At 41.4% G+C, this 20,147-nt stretch overlaps 2 long non-coding RNA genes across 2 annotated transcripts; one reads left to right on the top strand and one right to left on the bottom strand.

Annotated features, from left to right (window-relative positions):
- Nucleotides 1-586: 586 nt before the first annotated feature.
- On the bottom strand, nucleotides 587-7,100 carry LOC307024885. The gene is made up of 3 exons (XR_013804017.1): nucleotides 5,815-7,100; nucleotides 4,601-5,528; nucleotides 587-4,164 (listed from the first exon to the last, which is right to left on the bottom strand). It is a non-coding gene; the product is annotated as an uncharacterized lncRNA (long non-coding RNA).
- Nucleotides 7,101-15,528: 8,428 nt separating this feature from the next.
- On the top strand, nucleotides 15,529-18,843 carry LOC307024886. Its single transcript, XR_013804018.1, has 2 exons — nucleotides 15,529-15,695; nucleotides 15,839-18,843. It is a non-coding gene; the product is annotated as an uncharacterized lncRNA (long non-coding RNA).
- Nucleotides 18,844-20,147: the final 1,304 nt, after the last annotated feature.

Raw genomic sequence — 20,147 nt, forward strand, 5'->3', positions numbered from 1 at the left:
TCCTTATAGTGCTCTTTCCACCTGTTTGCTATTTCATCCTTGTCCTTCAGAAGCAAGAGCCCATCTTTAGAGCGAAGGGGGGTTAGGCGGCGATAGCTGGGACCATATACCGCTCTTGTGGCATCAAAGAATTCTCTTGTATCACCAGAGTTGGCAAGCTGCTGGATCTCAAGACCCTTCTTTGTCCACCACTGGTTATTCCGTTTCCTAACTTGCGTTTGAACGGCTGCCTTCGCTTTGGCATGGGCTGCTCTTTTCACCTTGCAGTGGATGTTATTTTGCCAGGTGAATCTCGGTGTCATTCTCGTCATACCGGTCTTGATGTCTCCGCTTTTTTTGACCAAGAATGTTTTTGCACATCAGACAGACACACACACACACACACACACACACACACACACACACACACACACACACACACACACACACACACACACACACACACACACACACACACACACACACACACTTATATACATATGAGAAATGCTAATGTTTTTATCCAGTTAACAGAAAATCCACACATTATGTACTACACCACACCTCTCCGACTTCAATAACCTGACCGCTATTAGTATTCCTTTTAGCTTTAAAAATAAATAAATGAATTGATTGTGTCTCCCAGATATAGATCATGTACCTTGGAGCCAGGGGCGGACTGGGAGGAAAAAGTGGCCCGGGGATTAATTGACAGACAGGCCCACTTAATGCGCGGCATGTATCGGCCGGCCGGCGACGAAAGTATGTTACTTAACAAAAAAAACATGCATTTAATGTTATTTTGGACCATTATTCATATAGTAATCACATTACCTGAGCCCTTGAGTTGCCAAGAGCAAAATAGTTACAGCATATATTTAGTGATTTTAATGTTAACAGATCATTGTTGCAATAACATTTGGACCCAATTTGCCTGACTTGATGCATGGAATAACACATGGGCGTAAGAAGCATCCTCAATGTGGGTGAGACACCTTCTCTAGGGGGGTTCGGGGGCATGCTTCCCCGGGAAGACTTTTTTTAAATGTTGAAGTTAAATGCATCAATCTGGTGCACTTTGAGAGCAAAATTAGGGACTAAATCTATGGATACATCTCTCAACACCCATATGAAACAGAACTGTAAACAGATTTACTTTTTCTTTCAACATTTATTCAACAAGTGGAGGCAAAAGTGACTGCACCCAAAACAATACACCTGCTAGCTAACTAGCCTAAACTCAGTAACATAATGTGGGCAACACGTTCTTCTCCACAGCCGCGCGACCTCTGAGTCAGACGGCACTTCCCCCTTTTCTATCCTACGGGTACAGCCCCAGAGAGCAACAAGTCATTGAATCAACATTGAGATATTGTCACGCTGAAGATTGTGTTCAACATTGAAGTCAGATATTGAAACAACAGTGAATGTGCTCGCTATGATCAGCATTGAAACAACATTGAATTTTCAACCAATCCCAACAATGAATCAACCTTGATTCAATTACGATATGATCAACATTGAAAGAATGTAGAATTGGATCAACATTGATTCAACTATATTATGTGTTGCATTATACATTGAAACAATGTTATTATCAGATTGCAAAAAGTCATTGAATCAACATTGAGATATTGTCACGCTGAAGATTGCAATCAACATTGAAAATAAACTAAAATGAACAAACAAAAAAAGAGCCCATTATTTATTCAGTTATTTATTCTGATTCAATGATATGAACATCTTGTAACATCTTTTGTCCACAAGCTTACATTTCTTAATTTTGTTTTAACATTTTGTAACATCTTTTGTCCACAAGCACACAAAACATTCTCTCTTACGGCCCGTCCACACACAGGCATGAAAAAAAAATCTTTCAAAGCTCCGCCCATTCACTTGAATGGGGTGACGTAGAAGGTTTTTAATCTTCGCCGAACTGCATTGTGGGGAGCGGAGCATGGCTTCGAAAGCATCGTGAGCATCAAAAGTTGAGCAATCAAGCCAATCAAATCCCGTTTATGCAAATCCCGCCAGTACAAGCGCTAGCCAATCAAACCGCGTGCAAGCTGGGAGAGCCAGAACGCAGTTCATTTTCTCTTATTCCAAACGAGAAATTACGGTAGCAAATCACCCGGTTCTTTACGACCAGAACTATTTACCGGGATACAAACCGGAGGAACCAGGCATGGAGGGAGGTGGCAGAGACAGTGGGTGAAACTGGTAGGTTTTCGCTTGTTTGGGGAGTTTATATCCAGTTTACTTCGTTTTAACATTGCTATTGCTTTGTATGTCGCGGGCGGGAGATTCATGTGATTGGTTGTTGGTCGCGTTGCTCGCAAAAAATCGCCAAGCTTCAGACACGCCCAGCATCAAGATTTTTTTCATGCCTGTGTGTGGACGGGCCGTTAAGGTCCCATGACATGTTTTTCTGGTTATTATCCATCCCCTTGTGTGTTATGTAGCTTTTTCTGCATATAAACAGAGTCACAAACCCTCAAAGTACACCCTGTAGCGAGTAAAACTCTAACACAGAAAATACCTGTCTATACTACCCCAGAACGCCTCGTTGGACATTTCTCTTTTTCAATTGTTTACTTCCTGAGTAAAGTGACATAACGGATTTACACACACACACACACACACACACACACACACACACACACACACACACACACACACACACACACACACACACACACACACACACACACACACACACACACACACACACACACACACACACACACACACACACACACACACACACACACACACACACACACACACACACACACACACACACACAGCCTGAACAGAAAATGATGATGGCCTTTGAACACAGATTCTGAGGATCGTTTCTGCTTTATCCATCAGGTCAAAATAGGATTCACACACCTGACATCATTGTGATATATCAGGCCTCAGCCTCTTCAGCACATCACAATCAAATAATTTAAGAATAAACAAATATAACAATTACAATCCAGTGCCTCTTGTCAACTGGCAACTCACAATTCCACACATTTCAATCTTACAGGCAAATGGGACTTCATGCTTAAAATGACTGCATGTGCAAGCATGTACATACATTGAAGTTTTACCTGATCACTAACAATGAACTTGAACAGTAGAAATACTGGATATGCCCCTCTTTTGAACTGGCAACTTACACATCCACACATTCTTTGATTCTCTATTTCAGAAGAGAACTTATATGCTTAAAAGGAAATGAATGCTGTGAGGTTTTACATGAGCACTAACCACAATGCACTAGAACAGGCGAAACATAGATTAAAGTCATGTCTGGCTTCCCATTAACATTCACAGCAAAAGCTTTGTTTTCCGAGACCTAATGCGCTCCGAGCATCGAGAGCCAAGCTCGTAAAAGATAGTCTGAATGGCTTCAAAGGTATACCTCCTCTCCTTTGGATAATCCATGTTCATTGCATAAAGTAGGCCGAAGAGGTATGCAAAGTCAGTAGAGAGGTCTGGTAGGTCATGCAGTACAATTGTCCCTTCCCACACAACAGCCACGTCTTACACATTTGGCGATATGGCGGCATCATCATCTTCAATGACGGTGAGGATGGCCACAGACACACCTCTGAGCAATCGTTCTTCATGGTCAGTGTCCCGAGGAAAAGTAAAATATGCATGAATGAATGCTATGGAAAACTAAACGACTACATATAATACATATCCACTGATTCTAACGTTAGCACCAAGCTACTAAGTCTTAACATTCAGCTTGTGGAAGTTATAATTGCAACTCAACAGCACGACGGCTATCACCCACCAACCTTGTTGTGCCAAGTTCTATAAAGAAGTATTTTCTGACAAAGAACACCAGACAACAATGGCCAGCTGTATCGGGTTGGCTGTTGCTGAAACAGCGCTGATATTTATTTTTAATTGTGGGTGAACTCATCGCGCTCGGGTTCATGAGGTGAAAACATCTCTGGGCTCAAAATAATCTTAAATGTTACACAAAGTGTATTATGCATAAAATGAGTAGCATAAGCTATGAGGTCATGAAATGTTTAAGCTACATTAAGCAATTTTACTTGTATTGTTTATTTCCTACAGTTAGTATTACTTACCAAACACTCCAGAAGAAACTTGGTTGTGTCATCTCGGCAGGCCTCTCAGTGCTGGTGTCTTTCGGTGAGACACAATGTCGGATGTCTAAGGAGTACCCAGTGGAAACACACAAACATATCAATTAGTTTAGTGCCGTAGTGAATTTATACAAAATCTGACGTTCTGTATAGTAATGAGGAGGATAAAGAACAGGTCAGATCCCAGTAGCATGCTTCAGTAAAAGACTGGCAAAAGAAAAGAAAAGAAAAACTTCAATCCTGCGGACAATTTTAATTTCTACTTTTACTAATAAAAAATACTGTTATATTTCTCAAATTGCACCAACTAAGAACACCAACCAATGACTTTTAACATCCATTTTTACTGAAGCCTTTCCATCAAAGCGTTTTTGCTCCTGCAAATGTTAGGCGAAGGAGCAAATTTCATATTTTCAAACGGGGGGAAAGGGCTTTGGTGAACCTGGCTCCGGCCGTTTTCCCCTCAACTTTTGCATGCTCTTAGATTGAGGCACTTCACTCACTTTTTCATCAAGTTTTTCCAAGAGGTCTTCCATCTTCTGTCCAAAAGCTCCCTTCCTAGCCCGGTACAGTTATGGCGCATTCACACTACAGCGTGGAGCTCGCTTTAAGCGTGCCGAGCCGTGCGGGGCCTGTTTTTGGTTGTGCTTACACTTGGCCTAGTTCCGGCCCGGGGCTACTTTTTCACCTTTTTTCTGGCCCGACTAAATCGTGGTTCTATCGAGGCCAACAAACAGGGCTGAGTCGGGCTGAGTTTGCTAAACTAGAGAGAGAATCGTTGTCAAGGGGGCTACAATTACAACAAGATGGACATATTTGACCGTGATTTAATTGTAATACACGTTTCAAAATTATGCCGAAGTAACAACATACTGATACCGGTTAGTAAAAACCATGAATTAATGCTTTGACAAGTCTGCAGACAGACGGCAGGCGAAAAACCTTTTAAAATTTGTGTTTTCTAAATGGAGCTTGGCTAAGCTAACGTTATATATGCTCCGACCGTCCACACTAACAACAACGGCCTATCCAGACATAAATAAACCAGCGACTGTATTCGCCATGACACAGGCAGTCTGTGGTTTGTACTTGTTTAACTTTTGTCTAGTTTCTGAACAGATATGAAGAGCTGTGAGCTCTGAGTGCTAAGAGCTAACGGCTGTGTTGTTTTTGTGGGGCGCTCATTGAAGATGACGTCACGGCTCCGCCTACACTGCGTTACTATAGATACTACCCCAGTTCCTAAACTGTAATGTGAGCGCAGCATTAAAGTGAGCCGGGCCTAATAAGGCCTAACCAAACCGAGCGAGGCCGAGCGAGGCCTGCAGTGTAAATGCGCCTTTACAGCAGGCAAGGCACATGTTTGTCAAAGGCTGCACCAAAGTTCCCCAGGAGGTCTTTGCTGGTGATCCGATTAAATTCTTCAGATATCTGAAAAACACAATAACAAAACAATGTAATTTGATTGTAACCACAATGTCATTTTTTTTTTGTGCAGCAAATTCCTGGGTAGCTGTCTTGTTCAAAGTCTGCACCATCTTAAGGGGATAGTTTGGATGTTTTTAATTGAAAAAAAAAACTGGTATTAAAATGTTGGGGACTGATTGGAAAGTGGGGCGTAGTGTGTTGGAGGGGCCTGTAGTGGAGTGGTAGGGCATAGTATAGTTTGCAATTGACTGACATACACAGTCAGTGTGAATACAGGGCCAGTTTGCACCTTTTCCGTGACAAAGGCGATAATGTCTTAGAAGAGTCTCTTGATTGGAGCTTGCAAATCTGCACTGCATATGATCCACCCCTGAAACACAAGAGAAACATATAGGACATTCAGTTCAGTCAGCACTCGCAGAGTTAGACCCTCCAGAAAAACGCGATTCTGCGATCGCAGAATTTACAGCATAATCAGCAAAATGGCGCAGATTTTTAAAAGGCCGCATATTTATCAAAAGGCCGCATAATCCCCACATTTTTCCACACAAAGTTGAGGGAAAAAAAAGTTAACTCGTCTTGACGTGACGTCATCAGCTCGCGCATCACATAATGTAAACAACACTGTATAGAGTGAACGTGTGGAGCTCACACGATAGAGAATGATGAAAAAATCGAATCAATCAATGTTTTATGTTTATTTATATAGCCCAATATCACAAATGTTACATTTGTCTCAGTGGACTTCACAGTTTGTACAGAATATCAGTATGACAATACGACACCCTCTGTCCTTAGACCCTCACATCGTACAAGGAAAAACTTCCAGAGAAAACCCCACAGTTTAAAGGGAAAAATGGGAGAAACCTCAGGGAGAGCAACAGAGGAGGGATCCCTCTCCCAGGACGGACAGACGTGCAATAGATGCCGTGTGTAAATTGAAAAGATAATACATTTGCAACATAGGTAGTCCAAATGTTTTGAAATGCATGTGTGTATAATAAGAAGATGAATCCACGAGGATATCCATCCAGGACTTATGATCCAGGACCGCAGCCACGACTCAAGATCCAGGACTCGCAATCCATGACACAGGACCGCAGGATCATCCATGACTCCGGATCCCGGCGTATATAGACACCAAAAAGAAAGACATTTGGGGAAGCTGGGTTAATCGGAACATGAGAGTACACAGGTATAGACAGAGAGAAGGAAGAAGTAAGATGTCCCCCGACAAACTAAGCCTATATCAGCAAAACTAGGGGCTGAATCTAATCAGCCCTAACTATAAGCTTTATCAAAAAGGAAGGTCTTAAGCGCACTCTTAAAAACGGATAGGGTGTCTGCCGTCCGAACACAAACTGGAAGCTGATTCCACAAAAGTGGAGCTTGATAAGAAAAGGCTCTGGCTCCCATTGTACTTTTAGAGACTCTAGGAACAACCAACAACCCTGCATTCTTGGAACGCAATGCCCTAGTAGGACAATAGGGTATAATGAGTTCTTTAAGGTAAGATGGCGCCTGCCCATTAAGGGCTTTGTAGGCGAGAAGAATAATTTTAAATTCTATCCTGTGTTCTATAGGGAGCCAGTGTAAGGCAGCCAGAACAGGAGTAATGTGGTCCTTTTCCTAACTCTGGTTAGTACACGAGCTGCAGCATTTTGAATCAGCTGAAGCGACTTGACTGACTTCTTGGTACACCCTGATAATAAGGAGTTACAATAATCCAGCCTTGAAGTAACAAATGCATGGACTAGTTTCTCTGCATCGTTTTGAGGCAAGATATGCCTGATTTTTGCAATGTTACGTAGATGGAAGTAGGCGGTCCTTGAAATGGATTTTATGTGGGTGTTAAAGGATAAATCCTGATCAAATATAACACCAAGATTCCTTACAGTCTCACTGGAGGCCAAATTAATGCCATCCATAGTTAATATATCTTTAGATAATTTGTTTCGTAGATTCTTCGGGCCAAGTACAATAACTTCAGTTTTGGTCGTGTTTAACATCAAAAAATTTAAGGTCATCCACGTTTTTAAGTCCTTGAGGCAGTCTTGAATTTTATTTAGATGATTAATTTCATCAGGCTTGATTGATAAATATAGTTGAGTATCATCCGCATAACAATGAAAGTTTACAGAATGATTCCTTATAATATTGCCTAACGGAAGCATATATAGGGTGAACAAAATAGGTCCAAGCACTGAGCCCTGTGGCACTCCATGGCTAACTTTGGTTTGCATGGAAGATTCATCGTTGACACGTACAAACTGAGAGCGTTCAGATAGATAAGACCTAAACCAGCCTAAAGCAGTTCCCTGTATGCCAACTAAGTGCTCTAGTCTTTGCAATAGGATATCATGGTCGATAGTATCAAATGCAGCACTAAGATCGAGCAAGACAAGAATAGAGACAAGTCCCTTGTCAGAGGCTATTAGAATGTCATTTGTGACTTTAACCAGAGCTGTCTCTGTGCTATGTTGTGTTCTAAAGCCAGACTGAAAATCTTCAAATAAATCATAGTTTCTTAAGTAATCACACAGCTGTTTTGCGACTGCTTTCTCAAGAATTTTTGAGAGGAACGGAAGATTAGAAATAGGTCTATAGTTGGCTAAAACCTCTGGATCGAGGTTGTGCTTTTTAAGAAGCGGTTTTATCACTGCTACTTTGAATGATTTTGGAACATAGCCTGATAATAAAGACATATTCATAATATTTAATAAAGAAGTGCTAATTAATGGAAAAACTTCTTTTAACAGCTTAGTTGGAATCGGGTCTAAGATACACGTTGATGGTTTAGAAGAGAGAATCATTGAATTTAATTGTTCAAGGTTTATGGCTGAAAAGCATTCTAGTTTACTATCTAGTGTAATATTATTAGAACTTACGTTTCCGGGAGCTGTTGATAACACTATACTGGTCAAAGGCAAGAGGTCATTGATTTTGTTTCTAAGAGTAACAATTTTATCGTTAAAAAAGCACATAAAATCATTACTACTGAGTGCTATGGGAATAGAAGGCTCAGTCGAGCTGTGGCTCTCTGTCAGCCTGGCTACAGTGCTGAAAAGAAATCTTGCATTATTCTTATTCTCATCTATTAATGAAGAGTAGTATGCTGCTCTCGCTTTACGCAGTGCTTTCTTATATTCATTGAGAGTAATATGCCAAATTAAACGAGATTCTTCAAGTTTAGTGGAACGCCATATCCTTTCAAGTTGTCTCGACTTTTGCTTTATTTTGCGGGTTTCGGCATTATGCCATGGAGCTAATCTATGTTGTTTTATTTTCTTCTTTTTCAAAGGAGCAACAGAGTCTAATTTTATTCGCAGCGCATCTGTAGCACTATCAACAACATGATCAATTTGGGGTGGTGTACATTTTGTATAAGTTTCCTCCCCTACATGCAGACATGCTATCGAGTTAAGTATTGGTGGAATCTCTTCCTTAAATTTGGCTATAGCACTAACAGATAGGTTTCTGCTGCAGGAGCTTTTGGCTAATGCTTTGTAGTCTAGTAACAGTACTTCAAAAGTTACTAAGAAATGGTCGGATAAAGCAGGATTATGCGGTTCGACTAATAGTTGCTCAATTTCAATACCATAAGTCAGAACAAGGTCAAGAGTGTGATTATAGCAGTGGGTTGGTTTATTTACACTCTGACAGAAACCAACAGAATCTAATATAGAGTTAAATGCAACAGTAAGGCTATTTTTATCATCGTCAACATGAATATTAAAGTCACCTACGATAATTTCTTTATCTGTTTTAAGTACCAAAGCTGATAAAAACTCAGAGAATTCTGATAAGAATTCTGAATAAGGACCTGGTGCACGGTACACTGTAACAAATAAGATTGGCTGCAAAGTTTTCCAGGTCGGATGCGTAAGACTGAAAATGAGGCTTTCAAAGGAGGTATAATTTAATTTTTGTTTAGTATTGATAAGTAAACTTGAGTCAAAGATTGCTGCAACTCCACCTCCTCGGCCCGTGCCTCGGGCAATATGAGTATTGATATGGCTGGGTGGAGTGGCCTCATTTATGCTGACATATTCTTCATGTCTCAACCAAGTTTCAGTGAGACAGCATATATCAATATTATAATCTGATATTAAATCATTTACCAGTATTGCTTTAGATGCTAGAGATCTTATGTTTAAGAGACCACATTTAATCTTCCTGTTTTGTTGCACTGTAGTAGTTGTTACATTTACTTTTATTAGGTTATTATGTATGACACCTCTATTAGGTTTTACCTTAAATTGTCCTTGGGCAGACACACACACCGTTAATATTGGGTATTTTATTGGGTTCGGGATTCCTATGGATGACTGCCTAGGAGAGAGCGCAGAGAAGCGTGTAAAACTGCGACTCTGCCTCCTGGTCTCAACTCCAGTTTGTCATGGATTAAGTCCACAGAGCCCTGAAATGTTTGCCGAAATGAGATTTGCACCTTCCAAAGTAGGATGAATGCCGTCTCTCTTAATCAGACCAGGTTTTCCCCAGAAGGCTGTCCAATTATTCACGAAGCCCACATTGTTTGCTGGGCACCACCAAGACAACCAGCGCTGAAATGATGACATGCGGCTATACATGTCATCATTGATCAGATTGGGGAGGGGACCAGAGAAGATTACGGTGTCCGACATTGTTTTAGCATAACTACACACCGACGCCACATTAAGTTTGGTGCATTCTGATTGGCGTAAACGAACATCATTACCACCGACGTGAATAACAATCCTACTGTATTTACGTTTATTTTTAGCCAGCAGTCTAAGATGCGCCTCAACGTCGCCCGCTCTGGCCCCCGGAATGCATGTGACTGTGGACGCTTCGGTCTCTAAATTCACGTGTCTCATAATAGAGCTACCAATAACCAGAGTTGGCTTCTCAGCGGGTGTCTCGCTGAGTGGGGAATATCTGTTAGATACGTGAACGGGTTGGTGGGGACCTGCGGGTTTCGCGTTATGCCCCTTCTGAACAGTCACCCATTCTCCCTGCTGCTCGGGAGTTGCCGGGGACGGCTAAGAGGAGCTACCTTTTGCCGGTCCGCACCGGCTAACATGGGCTTTACTGTAGCTGAGTTATTTTCTAAGATGCGGAGCCGGGCTTCTATGGCTATGATTCCCGCCTCCAACCTAACAACTATACTACATTTAACACATGTATCGGTACCAGTAAAGGAGGTAGGGGAGTAACCAAACATGAGACAGTTAGAGCAGGAAATAGCACCCGAGGGTGGGGAAAGAGCCATGGCTAGCTATCAAGCTAAAGTAGCTACCGTTAGCAAACCCGAAAAGAGTGTAGGCAACTGTGGAGTTACAGTCGCTAAGAGAAGGAGAGTTTGTGAGTGCTTAAGCTGTAGTAACGTGTGATTACAACGTCAGGCAGTTGCCGTGATCAAGAGTTTTAAAACGATCGATTAAGTTAAGATAACAAGCTATCAGCAACAGAACAGGCATACGGGATACCCGGAGATGACAACAACAACCGGAAGTTACAACATGCTTACCGCAATAGTGGTCCGTGTAGAATCCATCTCATTTACCGATGAACATTTCTACTAAGGACGGGGCAAAAAGTGGGGGGAAACTATTCTGCACCCTGTGCAACTGTGTGTTGGAGCATAAGAGAAAATCGACGGTGACGACCCACTTTGATTCATTCAAACATTCGGACAAGAAAGCCAAACAACGCACGTTCACCGAGGCATCAACCTCCAAAACCCTTTCGAGGGCTACAACAAACGAAGTGAGTAGCCTACAAGATTGAAGCTGGTCAGATAACGAACGAGTAAATGAAAACAGAATGAGGCGGAGAATGTGTGTGTGTGTGTGTGTGTGTGGGGGGGGGTGGGTGTGTGTGTGTGAGATTAAAATAGCCCAATTGCTTTTACAATAAATAAACATTGAATTTGTTTAATTGAATAGTAAAGGGGTTTAACGTTAGTGGCAGGTTGTGTGTGAGAGAGAATAAATAAGACAACCCAATATTTTAAAAAATTGTTATTCTTTTTTCCCGCATATTTAGCATATTTCGCAACTTTCCGCAACTTCCCGCAATTTCACCGCAATTTCACCGCATAAAATCACATAAAAACCCTGCATGTTTAATCGCATAATCAAGGATTTTAGCCCGCATAATCAAGGAATTTAGCTCGCATAATCAAGGATTTTTGCCCGCGTTTTTCTGGAGGGTCAAAGATATCATTTTTTAAACCTTTAATTTGTTAGTTTTCATCCTTTCCTTATATACTTAGGACTTAACAAAAAAACTATTTCAAACTCAGTTAATGGGGTTAATTTTTAAATTGCTTCAGTTTATCATCGTAACAGATCAAAACGTTCAGATTCATTTTACAACATATCAATAAATGGTATTCTTCTACAAACAAAAAAAAAAACAATGAATACATTTAAAGAAACCACTAATAGTATACTAAGTTATTCAAAATTAACATTCACTTTAGATAATGACACCGGTATAATAAACGGAGCGCTCTCTTTTCCTCTCTCTCCCTCTCCTGACAGCCCGTCAGTATCTCATGCAGCTCGCTACTCCAGTAATGAGTGACCCGACAGTGAAGATTTAACTATATATGTATAACTTGTTTAGCTAGTTCCAGAGGTAGATAAAATAGCTAAGTGTGTCTGGTCTAACTTGAAACGTGTGTTTTGCTCCGCTCACCGGTCCGTTTACAGCGGCTGAGCTTCAGGTTATCACGGAGCTGCGTGACCTAAACAATAAGTGTTGCTTGGCAACGGGGTGTGGCGGCAAAGTATATATTTTTTCTCTCAATTTCGAGATGTTTTTTACCCTCAACCCTAACAACAAGACCTGTAACACAACAATGTCAGAGTCGCCGGCGGCCGGCTACCCCAATAAACAGACGTTACTAACCGCTTAACAACAATGCCCCCCATTCCATGTATCGTCACACATAGGCTACACACAAGTTCTTTATAAAACGTACGAACACGGCTCACAGCGAAAATGTATAACACATACATTTCCGCCATGGTCTACATGCGCTTTTACGTCGCCGCCATGTTTCAACGGGAAAACCGTATTCAACCCAACATCGGACAAGGCTGGCCTGTAAAAATACAAGTCAAGGCTAAGTCAACACAGCGGCAACGTTGTCATATCCCAATCAATGCTGTGTGTAAAGTTATAGCGTTATACGTCTGGCTTGGTTTACTATAACACCGGTCGTCTCACCATCAAAATGTATTATAAACGCCTTCAGGTGCTTGAAGATAAATTCGACGCCATCTGTAGCTAAGCTAGCAAAGCTAACTGTGGTGGGTAGTTGAACTCATTGTATCTATCTTTTGGTTTAAATAGTACAGTGCACTTTACTGTTAACATTCCTTGTTAGATAAAATACACACTTACCTCATTATGCAAACGAGGCAGACAAATGTCCCAAGAATCCCCAACTTCACATCCAAATTCGGCCACATGTCGATGTTTCTGTCCAAAAAATGTCCGACAAATTCGCTCAGCGCCGCTCGCCCGCTCATAGACAGTGACGGGACCCTGCTTAGACCCTGAGGAAACCCCGTAGACGAAAGCAATGCGCATGCGCGCAGTCGTCTGGGTTTCCATGGTGGAAAATGTGACTGCAACGTATTAACGGTTAACTCAAAAATCCTGTTATGCTGTGTTTTAAATACAGGCTGTATAGGGGAGGGGGAGGGGGAGGGGAGAGTTGGTCTCACGTTGGAACAATGTAAATTCAATGTAGGGAATTTCAACGTTGAAAAACCGGCATCAATATTTCATTGATTCAACAACATTTTTTCAAACGTTGAAATGGTATCTGTAATAACAGATCGAATCAACATTGAGTTTTCAACCTCAACCAAAAATAACTAATTTAACCAAAATCCAATGTTGAATTAATGTATTTTGATATCTGGGGCCACTCCCCCTGAACCCCGTTTCCCTGCCAACGGAGCTTGTTTATCCAGCAACTGCCAGCTAGGTCTCTCACGGCCCGTCTACACTACAGGCATCAAAAAATCTTGAAGCTGGGCGTGTCTGAAGCTTGGCGATTTCACGCGCCCAAGGCGACCAACAACCAATCAGGAATCTCCCAGGAATCTCCCGCCCGCCCCCGGCATACAAAGCCTGTCCATTCAATGTTAAAACGAAGTAAACTGGATATAAACTCCCCAAACAGGTGAAAACCTACCATTTTCACCAACTGTCTCTGCCACCTCCCTCCATGCCTGGTTCCTCCGGTTTAGGTCCCGGTAGGTGAACAGAGAGCAGTCGTAAAGGACTGGGACACTTGCCACGGCAATGATTAATTTATCCTCCATTTTATCACATATGGAAAATAGTCAAGACCTGCGGTATCAGCATACACGCGGTTTGATTGGCTAGCGCTTGTACTGGCGGGAATTGCATAAACGGGATTTGATTGGCTGAGGCCAAGCTTCGAGCCTCAAAAGTTGAACATTGTTCAACTCAAAAGTTGAACATTGTTCAACTTTTGATGCCGATAGATGCTCGTGATGCTTGCAAAGCCATGCCATGCTCCCCACAATGCAGTTCGGCGAAGATTAAAAATCTTCTACGTCACCCCATTCAAGTGAATGGGCGAAGCGTTGAAAGCATTTTTCGATGCCTGTAGTGTAGACGGGCCGTCAGTCACTCACTCCTGATCGTTCACTGATGTGTGAAAAGTGAAACCATCTGATAGATAGAACATAGGTAGCCTATCGAAACAGCCCAGCCCAGCCCAGCCCAGCCCAGCTCAGTGGGGTGTGGGCTACACCCCTCCAGGGAGTGGCCGGAACACTTACAAATGTAACAGGGGGTGAGGTCAGGTGGTGAGGTCCACCACCTGCCCACACCCCCTGTTACATTTGTACTAGCTACTACCTGTACTAGCCGGTAGGATTTAGGTAAGCAAAAAAAAAAGAAAAAGGGAGTGGCCGGAACACTAACAAATGTGGGCCGGTAGGATTTTAAAAAATTGTTTTGTTAATTTATTTATTTATTTATTTTTTGGCCCTCCGGCCCACGCACAGCACCGGCCCACCGGGAAAACTCCCGGTATTCCCAATGGCCAGTCCGCCCCTGCTTGGTGCATCAAATGACAACTGTTCTTCTACTACACTGCATTCTTCAGAGAGTCTGTCCAACAGTTTGGATACCCACTCAGGTACAAATATCTGTCTAAAGTGGAGGTGAGGTAACAGTAGCACCACCTGGTGGCAGAACCCTACATTTAAAGTGACAGATGGTGAACCAAATGCCGTAATCACACAGAACAGGTTACTGGTTGAGGTTATGGGGAACTGTATGTTGTGCTGTCAAATATTCACCTAACCTGTTATCTTGATTAGTCAGCAATATTAATCTATCTTTCCTCTAACAAAATGAAATGGGTGGTTTTTGTAATACCTGCTTTTAGAATGCTTCTAAATGAAAGCATTCTAAAAAGCTGGTCGAAACTATCAGACCTTTTAATTTGGGTTTTAATATGTCTGTTTTTAAAGCACTGGCTGGTGCAGTGACTATAAATCTCGTTGTATTCTGTGCAATGACAATAAAAGCTTTTGATTTTTGGGAGAAAAAAATGCTAACTTGTACATTTCATGAAGATTACTTTTCTTTAGAGTGAGAGCAGACCATGGTGTGGAGAATGTTGGGGTGGCGGAGATCATGTTGACTTTAGGTGGGCCTAACAGCTTCATTTCAGGCAAAAGTGTGCACAATCAACGGTAGGGAATGTCTTTTGATTTTTGTATACATTGAAATATTTTTATATTTTTTTCCACATGCTGTGCTAAAAATTAAATAATGGGGTTTAGGTTTCAACATTTTCAGCAAATGTTGAAACCTAAACCCCATTATTGAATTTTTTATTACAATAACATTGAATGGTTGTGGAGAGATGTCTGGATGGCAGTCACCAGCATCTTCTACATTGTCCTGCACTCACTGGAGGATGAAGGGCATTTGGATCCCAGCAACAGTACCCATTTATTCTGTTGCCACTATGTGTTCCTTCCACGTCTTCAACACAGCCTGAAAGATTTCCGTAATGGCTGGGACAACCATCCTTTAAGGACTGAGCAGAACATGACTCCAAATCAGATGTGGGCAATGGGAGAACTGCATAATCCCATTCATGATCCTGATGATGTTGAGGTAATAAAGATATGTGCATGGAGGAATAAATGTATAGTGTAGTGATACTTCTTTATTCTTCTTTTGTATACAATTATAACGGTACATAACAGCGAAAGAAAAGTATACATATTTTTTAAAAACTGTTTTGTTTTTTATGACAGAGATTACAGATTCCCTACATTGACTGGGAGGCCAGTGGTCATCTGCATGAGGAACACTCAGGAATAGTTGCTCCTGTCACCTGGAGTCCTCTGAGTGATCAACCGATGGAACACCTTAATGATAATATTGACCCAATGTTACCATCAGATTCATTTGGAAAGGACATCTACTTGAACACATTATGGTTGGTTCTCTTTACAACTGGAAATTAAGAGCAATGGATCCATGGACTAGTAGCAGACAAAGTATTGCCTTTATAGTCTTACTTAAGTAAAGGTATGTAAGTATGAGCAAAATTGACTTACATTTGAAGTACTCATTATGCTTTTAAAGGATCTCTGTATGTGTTTTGATTATAAAGCTGCATTAATGTGTATGTGTCATTTCACTAATGTAGATGTTTATGGTTAATATTGACAAATCTTTTTTAGTGCTTTTTATACTGTTGGCTAGTTTAACATAAACCAATGCATTATCTACGTTTCTCAGAGAAGCAGCCCTGTTTCCAGCATTGTGACTGTATTTGCAAAGGATGATACAAGCAAAACCATCTAATCATAACATTAAATAAAGTTGTTGCATCAATGAAGTGGAGTAAAAAGCAAGAATGATTCCCTCTTAATCCATAACATGGAAATACTAATAAGTAAAGCAAGTTTACTTGACTACGGTCCAGTCCTGTATCGTACATAATAAAATATGACAATCATGAATGTCTTTCTTTTTATGAAATCAGTATCCCACATTTGTTTTAGTTAAACACTTGCAAATGATATAGAAACAAATATTATCGGATTGATATTATATTTACAATGTAAAGTCCTGTACTCTGCAGGTGCCGGTAAAGAGCAATACAACGACAAAACCTTTACAAACAAAACAACTATAGTAGGTATGTAGGCAGACAGGCAGTCAGGCAGGCAGGCGGGCGGTAGGGCTGTAGCGATACACTAATCTCACGATACGATACGATACACAATATTCAACTCACGATACGATATATATCACGATATTCAGCCAACAATACGATTCGATACGATTCGACATAATTCGATACACTTACATCATTTTCTGAAAGATTTTAAAGGGACAGTGTGATTTTGGTGACATCTTGTGAGTGTTCCATTGACTTGGATTGAATTAATTCAACTGAAAACTGAAAGCATAAATTATACAATATATGGCTCTGACTAGACAGAGAGTCTACAGCTTGCAAATGCTGGACAAAATGACTCAAAAGATGTGGTGAGAAAATTTGTTTCATTTATTGAAACAGTGCCAACTGTAGCTTACAAGCCTTTGAAACGTGTTGGGGCAGAATCTCTGCTCCGCGCCGTTCCTATATGAGCGGGTTCTCAAAAGAAGGAAAAATTAAAAGCAGCCAGGATAAGGGTTAAACAATAATCTGCTTTAATGGTGGAAACATACAAATACTTCACCTAATCACGAAGCACTCTGCAGAGTACTCCGGGCTCAGCTTCTACCACCGTGTGAGACACGTCTCAGGAATGGCAAGTCAAAAACAAGAGCGCCGATCTTCAAAATGATCACAACATTTATACACAGAGTTCACTTCTGAGCGAGCTAGCCAGTGAGTTGGTAGTGTTTCATTGGTTGGTTTCCCTTCTGGGCGGGACCCCAGGTAGTAAGTCAGTTTGTTGATTCCATGTTGCTTCTGTGCGCGTGTGTGTGTGTGTTTTCTGTCCCTCTGCCCTCAGGCAGATTCCCCAATCAATGATTTGGAGTCATGACAGAGGACTCTTTGACAGGACACATACTCATTCCCCCTAAACATCTTCAACACACACAAACATCGTATCATGTATCTTATCACACAACAGTCACCTGTTTTTCTCTATGAAAGCCATATTTGTAAATATCCAAACGCCATCGTCCCATGACAGTCCCCGAATCAGTCAACCAACATAAGTTAATTGTTTTCGTGGCTTAATGGCTTCCCTGAACTTCCCTTCACCCCAAAGTCAGCTTACTAGGAATGACTACATTTTATTGATAAGCTCAAAAGGACGTTTATCTTGTTTACTGCTGAGTGACCCAAGTCTCAAGGCCTGCAAGATGTGTAGGAGATAAACATTAATTCTACAAGACTTTAACTGCCTTATATCGGAAAATGTATCCGGGAATTCCCCTGTTGATTGCAAGGACTATTGATAATTAACAGAGAGACCTTAGGGGCCTCTTCTTGGTATCTGCTAGGCAAAAGTCACTCAATGCAGAAATCACAAGTTTAACACACATTAAGGTGACATTAAAATGAATATACCAGATTGAACTTTCCTGCCATAACACGTTACTTTAATACTTCAAATAATTCAAATAATACTTCAAACGTAAGTACATAAAGTGCAGTATCAGAATGGACAATTGAGAATTAAAAGGTGCAGCAGGTGGCCTGTTCTGAACAGATTATTTTACAGCATTTTTAGTTTAACACAGAATATGAGGTAGCCAATAATTCAAATCCCTAAGAACAACATTTAATGTAAAATGTACCTGCCAATAATTCAAGTTTAAAGGAGTAACATTTAAGCCAAAAACACTAAACAGAAAGGCTCCTCTCTACATAACTGCATCTACATTCTCTTCAGATTTTTGTTCAGGAATATAATCTGATCAACATGGTCTGGGAGAAGTGCACTTCTCTGAGCAGTGACGATGGCCCATTCCCAAACCGCCCCCGACACCCTACCCCTCCGTTTGCGCATTCACGCGGAGGGTCCGCCATATTGAGGGCTGTTCCAAAGCAACGAGTGTGGAGCGGTGTGGAAGGGGAGTGGGCTATCAAGCCCTCAAACAGCGAGTCTGCAGGGGTGCTGACTTGAGACCGGTCTCTACCTGACCGGAGTCACGCTGTGTGTGTCCGTCAGGATGCGATGTTAACAACCTCATGATAACTTCATATGTTTTTAAGTTAGGATCATACCTGTGTTTAGTCTAGAAAAAGGTAAATGTGTGCATTTTATTATAAAGTTGTGTATATTTACAGACCGTTGCAAAAACTAAGAAGCTTATAAACATCAGGTTTAAAACTAAAAGAGCTTTGAAACACAATGAAAGATGTTAGGAGTTTTATTTGAGTAATTAATTTAAACTTTTTGTCTAAGAGATGCTGATTTGGAACCGTTGTTACATACAGTTACGGCATTTCCTGTTTCTGCCGGAGAGAGGGGAGGCCGTCCCAAAGCTTGCTGCTGTATTTACTCCCTCCATCTGACAGGAGGGAGCCTCGTTGAGCTGCGAGTGTGGCTACAGACGGAGTTCACTCCGTCGAGGGAGTGGTTTGGGATTGGGCCAATATCTCCGGCGGTAGAGAAGACCCTCTCCAGTGTGGTTAATGTTTGCCGCCATTCTCCTGAACCGCTTCGCACTCACTGCGAGAAGAAGATACCGGCGTCTGTGTATCTAGAAATGCTCTACAGCGACACTAGCGGCTCGGCTGGCTGACGTAATCGCTCTTCATGCAAAGCGAACGGGGGGGAATGGGCAGCGAGCAGAGTGCCAGGCGGAACACGGGGGATTTGAATGATACTTAATGTATCGATACCCGCGGCTGAAATATCGATACTTTCTCGGGAAAACAAAATATCGATATGCATCGCAGTATCGATTCAATTGCACAGCCCTAGCGGGCGGGCAGGCGGGCAGATGGACAGACGGACAGACGGACAGACGGACAGATGGATAGATAGATAGACCAACCCACTCTCTTCAGTCTGCGTACACGGCTTTACACATTGGAAAATGCGTGCAATAGATACGCTAAAGTCCGATTTTGCGTGCCTATTATACGCCAACTATTCCCATTGAGTTCTGAGTCCGAGTTTTGCGTGCATATGAGACGCAAATAGATACGGTCGGGTCTGAGAAGACCGGAAGCTGTGTGGTCCATAAAAACATGTTATTATAAAACTACACATCTTGAGAAGTTATACATACATAGGTGTCCTACACTAATAATACAAAGTTATTATTAGTATGCTGTGTATACCTTGTGTGCACCGCCTAGTGGTTAAAGCAGGTTATTGAATTATTTTGGTTGAATAATGTTATTTGATGAACAAAATATTAAGAGTACATACTTTCATAGGGGGAAAGTAGAAGGTCAATGATAGAAATATTGAATATAAAAAATCAAGAAGATACTGTAAGGGATCTCTACAATAAAACAGTATAGTGCACGATGTACAAAGATATTAATATGAGGATGTGCAAAACAGACAAACTAATTAACCTTTATTAACACATTAAATAATACTTTAGGTTAAGGTCTTCTTTCAAATAAGAAAA

The sequence above is a fragment of the Notothenia rossii genome, assembly GCF_949606895.1.
Source record: "Notothenia rossii genome assembly, chromosome: 11".
Lineage (NCBI taxonomy): Eukaryota > Metazoa > Chordata > Actinopteri > Perciformes > Nototheniidae > Notothenia > Notothenia rossii.